This window comes from Stenella coeruleoalba (assembly GCF_951394435.1).
Source record: "Stenella coeruleoalba genome assembly, chromosome: 5".
NCBI classification, from domain to species: Eukaryota; Metazoa; Chordata; class Mammalia; order Artiodactyla; family Delphinidae; genus Stenella; species Stenella coeruleoalba.
The window spans coordinates 10,084,150-10,099,381 of NC_137150.1; the positions used below are offsets into that span (position 1 = coordinate 10,084,150).

General features: G+C 47.4%; 1 protein-coding gene across 3 annotated transcripts in view; it reads left to right on the forward strand.

The window, feature by feature from the left end:
- The first annotated feature begins 4,504 nt into the window (after positions 1 to 4,504).
- Positions 4,505 to 15,232, forward strand: part of RFTN1 (raftlin, lipid raft linker 1) — a 204,693-nt gene continuing 193,965 nt past the window's right edge. The window contains exons 1-2 of one of the 3 annotated variants that reach the window (XM_079921258.1): positions 4,505 to 4,539; positions 6,965 to 7,034. The gene's annotated coding sequence lies outside the window, so the exon portion shown is untranslated. Of the gene's footprint in view, positions 4,540 to 6,964; positions 7,035 to 9,963; positions 10,232 to 10,498; positions 10,591 to 15,232 lie in introns of those variants that run through there. The other 2 variants (XM_079921259.1, XM_079921257.1) reach the window with 2 other exon arrangements.

Consider the following 15,232-nt stretch of genomic DNA (forward strand, 5'->3'; position numbering starts at 1 on the left):
TTAGCAGAGGCTGCATGCCAAAACCAGGCCTTAGGCCTGTTAAAAAGTCTCTCATGCTCTTTCCCCAAGCTGCCAGGGCTGTCAGCCTGACTCTTGATACTTGGGCCTGGGAACACTAGGGCTGAGAGAAAAGGCCTCAGTGGTGACTAATGGAGAGCTCTATTCCAAAATTCCCATTTCAACTGAGTAGAGAGACAACAGACATTGGGAGGGAGGAAAGTGGGCCTGGAGCCACTGGCATTTAAACCCTCTAAATGTGTTTCACAAAGGGACAGGTAGAACAGAATGAGTTAGGAGGAGGGAAAGCATGGGCTTTTCAAGAGACATTATTAATCCAACATATAAGTTCTGTATTAGCTCCTGGTATGAATGGTGCTATGGTCTTAATGTGTGCATCCCCTCAAAATTCATATTTGAAACCCTAATCCCCGAGGTGATGGTAGTAGAAGGTAGGGCCTTAGGGAGGTGATTAGGTCATGAGGGTGGAGCCTTCATCAATGCTATTAGTGCCCTTATAAAAGAGGCCCCAGGGACTTCTCTGGCGATCTAGTGGTTAAGACATCACGCTTCCACTGCAGGGGCATGGGTTCGATTCCTAGCTGGGGAACTAAGATCCCGCATGCCATGCAGCCAAAAGGTAGAAAAAAGAAAGAGGGCCCAGAGGCCCCTGGTTCTTTCCACCATGTGATGATATATCAAAAGATGGTTGGTTATCTAGGAAGTAGGCCCTCATCAGACAATGAATCTGGTGGGGGGCAGGGAATTATCACGGACTTCTCAAGCTTCCTGAACTATAAGAAATCAATATTTGTTGTTTATAATCTACCTGGTCTATGGTTTTTAATTATAGGCGCCTAGACTGACTAAGACAAATGATATTCACCTGTTTATCCTATTTATTCACTTATTCCTTCCCTTGTTTATTCATTCATTCATCATATGAGTTTATAAGCCAGAGCATCCCAGGAAATGGAGAAATAACTAGATCAGAACCATGAGATTCCTCCTGCAGGTGGGGAAATAGGAGAGGAGTAAATGGCTACGTAGCAGGCAAGGCAGTTAAATCTCAGTTAACAAAACCTCTTGAAGGAAACCCCTTTTATAAGAAATCATGTTTGGAATCATGTTTTTAAAAAGCAGATACCTTGAGAAGCTGTGCTCACAGTGCAGAGCCTGAGCCGTATGCTAACTGTTAAGAGTTTTCCTCTATACGGCACACGGGGAGGGGTGGGAGGAGGACCTTATGTTTGTTTGCTAATCGTCAATGTCATCCTTCAAGTGTCTAATCTCCCCTCTCATATCTATTAGCATAGTAGGTACTAAGATATACTAAGAATAAAACTTATGTTCCTATAACAACATTTCAGGGGGGCAGACGTGGTGGAAACTAATTCCCAGTCAGTTTCAGGATTGGCCCCAGCTCCCCTAGACTTGCGTATAAGTTCTGGGGGGCTCGTATTTTGCCAAACCCTTAGAAGGATTAGCAAAACCAATCGGTGTCATCTACATCCAGGATGGCTTCTGTTGGGACATCTTCGCATCCTCTGGTTGCCTATTGTTTTGTACTGCTCTCTGCTGTAGTATCCCTAAGATTTGTCACAAGGCTCCTGTTGGTTCAGATCTCTCAGCTTCTTTCAGTACATGGGAGCATTTTTGCTGCTTTTGTGCCTTCACTCACTACAGGAATCTTTGTGGGATTATTTTATGACTTCCGTGCTTCCCTCAGGTCCTCAGGAGTCATTTTATTTCTTCCACAGTATGGTATGGTCACGGTCTTCTTCAGATCCATCTGTCCAGACATAGCATGCTGGGTGCCACCCTGAGCTCTACTTGGGGAAGGAGCCATGAGTCCCTTCTGTACTTGGGTTCTTCCAAACACATCTCGGGTTTCTATTATACCACCCACCAATATTATTCACTTTTATTTCAGGTATTCAGTTTTAGAATTTCCATTTGGTTCCTTTTCTTGGTAGTTTCTAGCTCTCTGCTGCAATTTCCTATCTGTTCCTTCATTACAAACACATTTTCCTTTATATCCCTGAGTATAGTTATAACAGCTGCTTTAACATCCTAATCTTATTTCAACACTTGGCTCATCTTCAGGTTGGCCTCCATTAATTAATTTTTCTCTTGGATATGGTTACATTTTCCTTTTTTAAAATGTCTAGTAATTTTGGATTGTACTGTGGATGTTTGTGAATGATATATTGTCAACACTCTGGATTCTGCTATGTTACTGTCAAGAACATTATTTTTTTTAAATGTTAGCAGGCAGTTAACTTTGCTGGACTAAAATTCCAAACTTGGTCACCTTTGCAATGGGCACTGCTTGGAGTCTACTTCAGGGGTCAGCCAGTGGTTATATGGTCTGGTGCTTCCCATCTGTGGCTCTCTCATTTTGGGGATTCTGCCTCTCTCTCTCCAGCTGCTGTGATCACTCTGAACTCTGTCCTCTGATTCCTTAGCTGGTATGACTGTGGGTTTCTGTCAAAGTTTTGGCTGCCCTCTCAGGGACTAAAGGGGCCTGGCCTCAGGTGAAAAGCCATAAAAGAATGGAAAACCCACCACGATGTTTCCATTTTTCAAATGTGGACTCCCTTCCAGCTTATGCCTAGTTTTAGTTGCTTTCCACTGCCTTCAGAGAGTTATTTTTTAGAGTTTGTCTAGAGTTTATCTGTAGGAGAGTTGGTTCAATACAAGCTACTGTACCATGTGGAGTGGAATTTGCTGCCCTTCCTTCCGGTTAAACTGTAGGGGCAGGATATTGTGTCTCCCTTTCTCAGGGACCTACAATGTCCATTCAGTCCCTCTTCTCCTCACATTCTTCTCCCTGCCTGCAGCCTAGGGTTGTGTTATGCACTCTGAGAAGTTGGGGAGATTTTTTTCTGCCTCTTTTTTTTTCTTTCTAAATTTTGAGTCCCCTTGGATATTTGAAACTCAAAAGTCCAAGCTTTCAAAACCTAAAAAGCTTTTCTTTGCCTTATTGTTGTGGCCTCTCCCGATGTGGAGCACAGGCTCCGGATGCGCAGGCTCAGTGGCCATGGCTCACAGGCCCAGCCGCTCCACGGCATGTGGGATCTTCCCAGACCGGGGCACGAACCCGTGTCCCCTGCATCGGCAGGCAGGCTCTCAACCACTGCGCCACCAGAGAAGCCCTTCTTTGCCCTTTTGCTGAAACTACCATTCCTTGGGCTGTAGATGCCATATGTATGTTTGGTTCCCATATCAAAGAAAAGGGATAAGATAACAGGAAGTACTGGGATTGGAAAGTACATCAATATTTCAAAAAAAATTATTCCTCCATATCAGGAATGACACCTATGTTGAGTGATTATTTGACTGTGGTTTAGTACAAGTGAGACTGAGTGTGTCTGATATTTAGATCAATAGTTGTAAGTATTTAAGCCTTCTTATTTCATTCATTTATTCATTCAGACATGCTTCACTCATTGAAAAAACATTTAGAGAGTGCCTATTATTTGTTAGGCCTTGTGCTAGGTACTAATTATGGAATAAAAAGTTGTATTTGTTAAAGACATTTCAGGCATCAGCAAACATTACGGAGAAAGGCATAAGGCAGCCTAGAATTAAATCTCGCCGGCTCTATCGAGCAGACTTGAAGCAATACAGATGCTGTTACTTTAAAGTCATTTGGGATAGTGAAGATAGCACAAAATTTGGATTCAAAAAACTCAAGTTTAAGTCCCAGTTTACCATTTATTAATTGTATTACTTTGGGCCAATCTCTCAATTTCTCTGGGCCCTACATTCATTTTCAATCATTATTAACTGCTGAATGTTGCTAGACTGAAAGCTTTCTCCCAACAGTACCTTTTCCTTCTCCGCTGTATCCTAGCATAGTGTTGGCACACATTAGGTTCTCAATAAATACTTCAACATGAAATGAGCAAGTAAATAATAACTCTTATTCCTTTTTCAATATGGACTTTTCTAGCTGGACATCTTGAGAACTACCAGGATTCCAGGTTAACATGGGAAATGCTCCTCTAATCGGGTTCCTCCTTTGTTCTTCCAGCTCCCAGATATGCTTGTGATGCCTTCCAGAACATCTGATGGATTCTAATAGGTAATAATCAATTAGGATATTGTGCTGCAGAAACAAACGACTTGTAGTCTCAGTGGCTTACAACAGGTCATTTCTTGTTCATGTTCCGTGATCATTACAGGTTTGACAGAGGGCTCAGCTTCTCACAACCATTCATGGACCTAGACTGGGGAGCAGCCACCATATAGAATGTTGCACAGTGGCCTTGCTAGAGAGAAGAGAGAGCTCTGGAAGGTCTTGTCCTAACAATTCAATAAGTGCTGTGGATTGATATACATCACTTCTGCTCACAATTCGTGGGCCAGAACTAGCCATATAGCCTCTCCCAACCACAAGGATCCAGGAAGAGCAATTCTACCATGGGGCCAGAAGGAGAGGACCAGAAATATTGGAGGAACAGCACTGACGATCACCACAGTCCTGCCTTGCAAGGAAGATCCTGAGCTGGTCCACTCAGGCTCATCTAAGGACAGGTCTGATGGGAAATAAGTGGGAGTATCTCTCATACTCCTGGGTCTTCTCACTTCCCTCAGGGTGGCAGGGCCCTACTCTGTCTCAGGTGCTTCACAGCATCCTAGGCTATCAAATGAGGATTGAACTCAAGGAATAAGCGTTAGTCTTTCTGGATGACCCACAGGTGGTTCTCTGGCTGCTCCTGATGGGAGTTCATTTCCAAATGTCAAGCTCCAAGAGTTGTTGTCTGGTTGTATACAAGGTTCCCAAGTTGTTACGGATGGATGATTCTCATCTGAGTAGAGGGATCTGGGTTTCTGAATTCTGACTCTGATCAGTCCCTGAGTCCTGTGAATTGCACCCTATTGACACAGCCCCTCTGTCTCTCCCTCCTTCCCCTGTTCCAGTCTGGCAACTTCGATCTATTCCTGAGAGGTGTGTGTGTGTGCATGTGTGTGTGTGTGTGTGTGTGTGTGGGATGGTGGTGGGTAGAGGAAGGAAAGGAGATACGATAGGAGACAATGCTTCTACTTGATTTCATATTTTTCCATATCTTTTTCATTTCATATTTGGACCTTGACTATGGAAACCCCAAAACCAAGAATTTGGCTTTTTTTTTCTGGTATTGTCATGGTAACTCTCCCTGGTGGCAAATGATGCCTTCTCTAGCTGTCTAAATTGGTGGGAAGAGGGTTGTTACAGCGTAACAAGAAATACAATGGGGCCCAATAGAATATTACTCAGCCATAAAAAAGAATGAAATACCATTTGCGGCAACATGGATCGACCTAGAGATTATCATACTAAGTGAAGTAAGTCAGACAGAGAAAGACAAATATCATATGTTATTTCTTATGGGTGGAATCGAAAACAATGATACAAATGAATTTATTTACAAACAGAAACAGATTCATAGACATAGAAAACAAACTTATGGTTACCAAAGGGGAAAGGGGGTGGGGGAGGGATAAATTAGGAGGTTGGAATTAACATATACACACTACTGTATATAAAATACATAAACAGCAAGTACCTACTGAATAGCACAGGGAGCTATACTCAACATCTTGTAATAATCTATAAGGGAAAAGAATCTGAAAAAGAATATGTATATAACTGAATCACTGTGCTGTATACCTGAAACTAACGTGACATTGTAAATCAACTATAAGTCAATTAAAAAAAAAGTTTAAAAGAAAAAGAAAAAAAAATACAGAGGGGGAAGGGAAATCAGATCAGTTCATATACCAAAATATTATCCCATCATTTATTTAGTGAGTTATTTCCACAATCTCCTTTATTTATTTTTTATTTTTTTTATTTTTTTGTGGTAGGCGGGCCTCTCACTGTTGTGGCCTCTCCCGTGTGGAGCACAGGCTCTGGACGCGCAGGCCCAGCGGCCACGGCCCACAGGCCCAGCCGCTCCGCGGCATGTGGGATCCTCCCGGACCGGGGCACAAACCCGTGTCCCCTGCATTGGCAGGCGGACTCTCAACAACTGCGCCACCAGGGAAGCCCCTTTATTTTTTTACATCTGTGGAATATACAGGATTCCTACATATTCTTTTATATATATATATATATTTTTTTTTTTTTTTCTCTCTCTGGTAATAAAGTTTGTTCACAAATGCGAGTTGATAGGTGTGTCCCATGAATGGAATAACCAGTGAAGGGGTATGGATGTGGACGGCTTTTGGTAAAGCGAGAGGCTTCCTCAGGCTGCCAACAGCAGTGTGCTTCATACCCTATTCCTGCAATTTAGTCTCGCGGCTCTTTGCTCCAGAGAGCAAATTCTATCTCAGCCACAGGAGGGCCCCTGCTCCCCTGAACTGCCTGTCAGACAGATTGGGAATTCAGAGGTAAAACGAAGAGTGGATTCAGGAACAGAATAAAAATCTTTTTTTTTTTTTTTGTATTGGGGTGAATGGAACATTTGGCAATCATCCGAACATTTCCTCAAATTGGTGATGCCTATGGGTGGCATATGCAAAGTATTAGTCTGACTACACTTTGGACAAAATTCCCTGGCCTTGGCCCATCAATGCAAACATACAAAATATCCTGACAAGCTCCCTGCTCCACCCCAATTCACAATCCCACATGGCTGAGGGGGTCACAGGGCATGTTTGGACACTGGCATGAAGGTGCCCTGCTCCATTCTGAACTTACCAGTGGCGTGTCTGTGAGGCTGTGACCGTCACAGTGCACGCAGGGCAGGGGGCTCCTTTGAAACCACTGGCTCTGGGGCACCTTATAGGAACTCTTATGGGAATGAATGTTACCCTACATGGGGCCAGCTTTCTGCAGCCGTTTATTACAGAGCAGCTGGCCAAACTGTGATCTCACTGTGGCTGCAAACCCACTTAAAATATTAACAGTGATGATAAAGATGAATAATTCCTGTACCTCCAGGGCATATATGAGTTTGCTTATCTCTCCTGTCAGCCCTGAAATGTTGCTGTTCAGCTGCCCGGGAGATGATCTGGTTTTCGTGGTCCTGCAAATAAACAATAAGGTCAGTAGCTCCCAGGTTCTGCAGCTTTTGATGGGTCTGTTTTCTGCAGAAGTTGTTACTGCTCTCTGCAGAATAACAGGCACTGAGCGTTTCTGAGCTAAGCTGGGAGAGAGGGGTTGAGTGAGGTGGGGTGGTGGTGAGGGTGGGAAAGAGGTGGGCAGAATAGAAGGTTAGCTGGGGTTCTCCCTCTCTCCAAGCCTCAGCGAAGCTGGGATGCGGCACAACTCCCCCGGCTGCTGGTACCCATGGCCTTAATCATCTCCAGGGTGGGATGATGCTGCTGAGGCCAAGGGAGAGAATTGCTCCAGCAGGGGGGCTCCTCGAACCCAGCTCTTCTAGGAATTGTACAGTCTGGCCACGGCTGCTTCTTACGCTTGCCTGGGCTGGCTTCACTGCTTTCCTTTCTACAGGGGCTGTGAGGGGAACCAGCTTCCCCATTAACTTGGGGCTTGCGTTTTATTGATTGCGAACCCTCGGGATCCCAGTTCTGGGGCCATCTGTGACCTGTCGTGCTGTAATAGCTTGGTTTTCCCCGTGTTCAGCTCCCTCCCCGAGTACTTAGTGTTAAATCATAGGGGGAGGAAGTGTGAGCAGAGGAAAAACAGCACTATTACATGACCCCCGATGAGACCGCTGCGATAGAATTAAAAGCTGCTGCCCTAGGACATTCTAACAGATGACATTGTGAGGTTGCCAAGGTAACCCACCAGGATACAGTTCCAGCATCTTTGGGATTGATGCTGGGTAGGCGAGGTCAGTCAGAGGTGAGGCCCAGCTGCTCAGGGTGTGTCCCCTGGCTGGCCAGTCCATGGCAGTCAAGTGGAAAATCAAGGCTGACCTTTACACAACACGAATGAACCCAACCTTGTCTCCTCATCGGCTATTCCAGGTGAAAGAGAATCAGAATCCTCCAGGTAATTGTTCAATGTAGGTTACACAGAGCCGAGAAAGTCCGGATATGAATGACTCACCCATTCATTCCATATATGTTGATCAAACACCTACTATGTACCAGATAGGAAGCGTCAGAATATCTAGGCGGAAGGTCGGGAGTTCTAGAAAACCTAAGAAAATGCAGGTCCAAGCAGGGAAAAAAGACATTTAAGACATTTACACATCATTACTACTCAGGAAAAGGTTGAGTGGAAGAAAATAAAAACAATCAGAATAACTTATTAACCCCAAGGACCTGGTGTTAAAAAAAAACATGGGCAAAAATTGTATAGAGCGGAAATTATCTGCTTAAAAGAAGGCAACCTCCTCCTCCAAACACACCAAGTTATGCTGCATTCCCCCCCTTTCCCTTTATCTTCTTTTAAATACTCCGTGTTTACTTTTGAACTACTGGTTAATACCTATAAATGTTACTTTCTTTCTCTCAGGTAAGGATGGGAAAGATTTCAGATGGGCCCTAGCTTGGGATCACTCAAGGCCTTGGGCATATAAATAACAAAGATCCCTCCTTTTGGCCTCATAGGTGGGTGTTCAAAACCATCACTGGGCCCCCCCCCCGCCCCCCCCCCCCCACTTGTCTCCACATAATACTGTTTGCATCTGGACTTGGGCTGTCACCTGATCTTGTTATTTTCTCCCAGATGGGAAGCCAAGCAGAGGAGAGAGTGGGGGAGATTGGAGGCGGTGGTGGTGAGTGATACCAGCGAGTGGTGGGGTGGAAAGGGAAAGGGGCAAAAAACAAAAACAAAAACAAAATGGTAGTGGGGGGAGGGGGGAGGAACACAGAACTGGGATGGCTAGGAACAAGCAAACAAGGAAGAAAATCTCTGAGAAACTGTGGTTACAGGAATTCCTGCAAACAAAATAGTGCCTCCTTACCCCCTGGGGGCGGTTATTAGTACCGGAAGGACATCATTAAAACACTGCTGGGGCCTACACCAGCCCTCCATCCTGTGGGCTCCAATGCTTAAGGCCCCCTCTTTGGCCAACCAGAAAATGTAGATGATTAGATTATGTCAGTTGTCTCACTGCAGTCCCCTAATAATAATAGTAATGATAATGATAATATCAACAACAAGAGGATAATAGCTAAGTTATAGAGTGCTTTCCTAAACACTTTACTTATAAAACCCACCAGAAAAAAGTGCTACTTAACAGAGAAGGAAATAGGAACAGAGCCGTTAAGATCACACAGAAGGTAGATATGGATGAGGGCCTGAGGCCCACCCTGATGACTTGGCTCTAGGGTTCCCGCTATTAACCCTTACGCTGTGATTGTGCTTTGTTTAAAAAGCTCCAGGAAGAAAGACTTTTACAATGGGCTCACTGCCTCCCATTTTCCCGTCACTAACAAAGCCCTGGCTTGGCTTTTCATTTATAGAATTGTCTCCTTGGCCGGCCTGAAGCTGCAGGCCAAGATGGTTCCCCAGATGTTCTCAAACCTTCTGGGCGCCTGTAGTAGGTGGGCTAGGGTGTGGCATGAGGACTGTGGCATTGTCCCGCTCCTTAAGCACTGTCTCCCAAGCAATAACGTAGAGCCTGGGGATGGCCCCACCTGTGGAATGGGGAGGATGAATGGTCCGCTGTTACTGGTCCTCCCCCGCCCACTCCCAGCCATCAGCGTCTTAGAGGCAGTCGCCCTCCAGCACCCAAGCCCAAATTTTGAGGGCTCCGAGTCCCCCACGCGCGCTCCTGACGCACGCAACCTTGGTTACAAGGGGTCGAGAGGGTGGGCGGGGGAGCCACGGACCTCTGAGCCGTGGAGCGGCGAGGGTCACTGGCTGGGGGAAGCCGTGTGCAGCGCGCAGGTTGCCGGCCGCCTGAGGCGGCGGCGCGGGGCGCGGGGCGCGGAGGGGGCGCGGGGCGGGCCAGCTGCTCCCGCGGCGGCTCCCCCGAAGACGCAGCGCAGCATATTTTGCACATGAGTTCAGAGGAAGAGGAAGTGTAGCCGGCGGACGCGCGGCGGCGACGGGGGCGCGTCGGGGCTGGAGCCGGAGCGCGCCGGGCTCAGGGCGCAGCTAGCGGGAGCGCGGCGGCCGCGGGCTCCGCTGAGGGACAGACGCACGGATCGCAGGAGGGACGGACACACGAGCACGCCGCGCCGCCTGCCCCGTCCCCACCCCCTGGCGCCCACGCCTTCCCCGCGCCGCCTCCTCTGTATGGCACAAACTTTCCTCCCGGGACGGAACACGCTGTCTCCGGCAGCCCGCGCCCGCGCCTTCTCCTCGGCTTAGTCCAGAACGGTAGGTGGGCGCCTGAAGGATTCGGGATGGAGGCGGGCGCAGGCGGGGCGGGAACCCGGCGGGCAGGGGGAGCCTGGCGGGGCGCCTCCCTGCAGGTTGCCGAGGCTGGGCGTGCTTCCCAGGCGCCGGGGCTGCCAGAGGGCCATCCCCGTCCGCTGCACCCCGGCCCGGATTGGATGGGGTCGGGGACAGGATCCATGGGACGCAGCGGTCTTGGGCCAACTTTTTTTTGGGGGAAAAAAAAATCATCCCTGGCGAGCCATGGGGAGAGGCACCCCAGAGCAGTCTGTTAAGGGTCGTGGGCTCCGCATGCTCCGGGCGCCTAGGAAGGAAGCAGAGGGGAAGCTTCGAGGCTACAGGTGGGTGTAGGACACTGCTGCAGGGGGTCCTCGGCAAAGATCAGGCGGGAGCTGGCCCAGGAATCCAGGTTCGGGAGGGCACGAGGCCGGGGTGGGCTGGGGTGGAGGCGACTCCCGCTGCCCTTCTGCGTGCGCCCCGGGAGGTGCGTTTGTTCCCGGGGCAGCGGTGTTGGACGGGCGGGAGCAGACGTGCCGCGCGTTCAGAGGAAGCGCCGCGGCCAAGGGAGGCTCAGAGCCTCGGGGCGCGGGAAGTCCCCGTCACTGAAAACGGGCATCTCCCTTTCAGTAAAGGGGGTTTCTTCCCTCGTCCTCACCACTTTCCGAGGCCCAAGGGACGCCAGGGTGGACCTGGGTGAGGGCGGGGTGGTGGCGGCGTTTATTTCAGGAAGCCCCGTTGTCAGGCATGCACACCCCCCCTCCTGCGCCAGGGCTCATGCCCTTCACCTAGACTGCCGCTGTCTTTGGCAGCGGGAACCGCGTGGAGGCCAAGGTGCAGTAACCCAGGCGCCCTGCCTCCCTGGTGCTTGCACCTGGCTGCCCTGTGTCGTTGTGGGTGGTCCCCAGGGACGCTGGGTGGTGTCAGTGAGTTTGTTAGGGGGTTTAAGAACAAAAAAGTATTAAAAAAAAAAAAAAGTCTGGCACCAGTTCCTATGTTTGAGTGACTGCCCTGGTCTCCAGCAACCTGGTTTCCTTCTTGTAATTGGTACAGCTGTTTTCAGATGGTGGGTGCAGTCAGGCGAGGCGTCTTCCAGCCCCTGCCATCGTGTGTCATCTCAGGATAAGTGAGGCCCTGCCAGGAAGGAAGGCAGGCGTAATGTGAGCCACCTCTGGGCCGGTGCGTAGGGCTTGCCCTGCACCCCACGTGTCCCTGGCCACAGGGATTCCTAATTTGTACCTCTGAACAGCTGAATTCCCTACCAAGTTCAAGTGACCCCAGATGTCACCAAACCCCACAGAGGGGTTAAGCAACAAGCTGTTTGGGGCTCTTTGGTGCGTGTGCGTGCTAACCTCAGTGAAATCACTTTAACCTCAGAGGGAGCTCTGCATCCTCTTTTGCCTTAAGTGGGGTTTCTGGCCTGACAGCTGTGAGGACACCCCTCTGGCTGCATTTGTATAGCAAGTCGCCGGGTCGCTTTTTCTTTGTTTGTCTTTTGGCTGCATGGACGTGGGACAAATGGAAGAGAGGTGTTGTACCGTTAGCTAATAGATTTGGTGCAGGAACTGAAAGAGAATTAATTGGGAATACGAGTCAGTGAGTTCTTTTTCTCCCTCTTGAGCAGGAATTTTTGGCCTCCATTCAAGTAATTGCTTTGTCTGTAGGGAAACAGGCAGAAAATCTTTGGCATGAGTGATGTGAGTTCCTGTAAAGCTACTTGTGTTCTTCCAGTCTTAACTTTTCAGCAGAATCGAAATTATGTGGGCCCATGGCTTGGTGGGCATGGGTGTCTTGCTAAATTTCTAAGTTGGTGGGCTAGGGAGAGGGCCCTGTGACTCTTTCCCCCACCCACCTCCTTTTAAAAAATATAGAAAAGTTGGGGCTTCCCTGGTGACGCAGTGGTTGAGAGTCCGCCTGCCGATGCAGGGGACGCGGGTTCGTGCCCCGGTCCGGGAAGATCCCACATGCTGCGGAGCGGCTGGGCCCGTGAGCCATGGCCGCTGAACCTGCGCGTCCAGAGCCTGTGCTCTGCAACGGGAGAGGCCACAACAGTGAGAGGCCCGCATACCGCAGAACAAAACAAAACTATATATATATATATATATATATATATATATATATATATATATATATATAAAAGTTGCAAAAACAGTGACCACCCAAATACCCGTATCTAGAGTCTATAATTTTACAATATTGGCTTTATTACACATCCGTCCATCTAGTCATCCCTCTATCCATCCATCAGCAACTTATTGTTTTATGCATTTTAAATTAAATGACAGACATTGGTACAGGTCACCTCTAAACGTTTCAGCACACATTTCATTATTTAGAGTTCAATATATGTTCATGATTTTCTTAAGGTAAAATTTATACATATGGTGAATTTTTACATACATACATATCTCCATATAGTGAAATGCACAGACCTTGAGGGTAACATTTGCATAATGTTTCGACAGACACCTACACCTGTGTAACCCTCATCTCTATCAAGTAATGTCGCCATCACCCCCAGAAAGTTCCTTCATCCCCATTCCCAGTCAGTCCCTGCCCTCACCCTTTGTTTCTCACTCAAAGTTAGTTTAGCCTGGTCCTGAACTTCATGTAAGTGGAATTCCACTTACAGTATTTATTCCACTTTACAGTATTGTGTAAAGCTTCTTTCAGTCAGCATGTTTTTGAGGTTCACCCATGTTTTATGTACCAGTAATTCGGTCTATTTTATTGCTGAGTTATAGTCCGGTATCTGTTTATAATGCAGTTTGTTTATGTATTCCCCTGTTGATGGACACATGAGTTATTTCCGGGTTTGGGGGGTATTGTGAATGGAGCTGCTGTGAATATTTGTATACAAGTCTTCCTAGGGACATACGTTGTCATGTCTTGTGGGTAAATGGAGTGGGATTGCTGGGTCATAAAAGAGATGTGTGTGAACCTTATGAGAGGCTGCCCGACCTTCTCCCAACATGGTTATACCATGTTACACTCCCGCCAGCGAAGAATACAAATGTGAGATTCCAGATACAACAACTCATCTTCCTAGCCCAAAGTCAAGAGCGTGGTAGACCAGTGTTCTTCTGGGGCCCGAGGGAGCCAGTAATTGGAACATCTGAGACAGTCTGGACCATGCTGTTCATAGCTGGAGGAGCTGAGAGAAATCCCTGACTCTGCCAGTAAATGGGTTTACTCTTAAATTATTGCAGACAGTCAGACAAATATTTTATTTTTAAAGATCTTCAGAGAAGGGAATTCCATAGGGGAACGTCCCCTTGGTTGTGAAAGAAGATCGACTGCTTTCTATATAAAGAAAAATAAACCCCAAACCCCAAAGAATTCCACTAAACTTCTGCTTCGAAACTCCTGGGGGATTTCTGGCGTAGTGGTCTGGTTGCTGTGAATCTGGTGGAGATTCCCGTTGGATTTCACCGGCTGAGGCAGCTGGCTGTTGAAAGCGGTTGTGTTTGCTTTGTGAGACAGGTCAGATTTGGCTTTTTGAAGGCTGCGAGAACAGCTTTCCTGTTAAAGTGATGTGGCCTGTCAGTGAGAAACATGGCCTGTCAACACCCCTCTTATTGTCCTGGCTGAGAAAATGGGCCGTTCCCTCTCAGGTCCCCTTGCACCTTCGTCCCCGTCTGTGGACCTGTAGCCAAACCTGGTCTTGGCTGATATAGGAAGTAGGAACGGAGCTCCCTGCCTATGTGAGACCCAGGATGAAGCTTTGACATCTCGCTGAGGTGTCTCACTGAGGTCAGCTGACAAGTGGTACAGAGTCTTAAGACATTGGCCTATGTTTGGGGACTGTTCCCTTCATCCGCCAGCCTAGTACATTGCCTGCCGCAGGGTAGAGGCACAGAATAATTCTCATGGTGCCCATCTGGGTGACTGCCTGTCTGGACGTTGTCCCAGATGTCAGGACCCCAAGACGTATTTTACTAGAGGCCACTTTACTATAGCCCGTGAAACAGGTTCAAAGTGTTAGGAAAACTTTGCCAACTGTAAACTTCCATTCTAGTAGCACCGTTTTTATTTTATTACAGATTTTACTATTGCTGTTGACAAAATTATCATTATAGCTACCCCTTGCCAGGCGCCCATTCTTTGCCAGCCACAGTTAGGCTCGTTACGTGCGTGCTCTGAATCTAATCCTCGTGAGAGGCAAATACTATTATTATCTGCACTTTGGCCTTGAGGAAACTGAAGCTTAGGGAGTTAGGGAACTTGCCCCAAGTTCACATTTTCATGTTTCCTGGACATTAAGGGAAGAGGCTATGACCTTCTGGTTTCGCAAATGCAGATTCCATCTGCAAGCATAGATTTCCAAATACACGAAGCCGTCGTAGAAGAGAAATGTAAGCTGGATGGGGGATGGAAGTTGGAACAAATGACACACTGGAATCACTTTCTTAAGTTTTTTGCCTTTTTCTTTTTGTTTCAGGCTTTCTGAGATTTGGGGCACCTGGAGCCTGGGTAGAGGTGCTAATTTTGGTGACAATTTAAGATATGATTTGTTGTGATGATTGTAATTTTATCGTAGGGAAAGGAAGACGTGGCCAGCTGTTTGGTTTGAGCGTCTGTCAGCTCACTTGTGGCTGGGCTGTCCACTACAGTAGCCACTGGCTACATGTGGCTATTTACATTTAAATGTCAATGAATTAAAAGGAAATACAATTTAAAATGCAGTTCCAGTGTCACCGGCCACCTTTCAAGAGCCCTAGAGCCACATGTGGTTATTGGCGAGCGAATTGGACAGAGCAGATGTATTTTCATCCTGGTTGAAAGTTCTGTTTGATGGGGCTGCTCTGTACTAAGCATTTCTCTTTTGTCCTTCAGTTTAAGAATTGGCCACACTCTTGGCTAAAGCTTAGGCTGTTTTTCACTGACAAAGAGATAAATTTAGCCAGACATTTCTTTTATGTTTATAAAAAGGTTTGTGTGTGTGTGTGATCCTTCCTCCCATTCACATTCAGTTTTTGACATAAA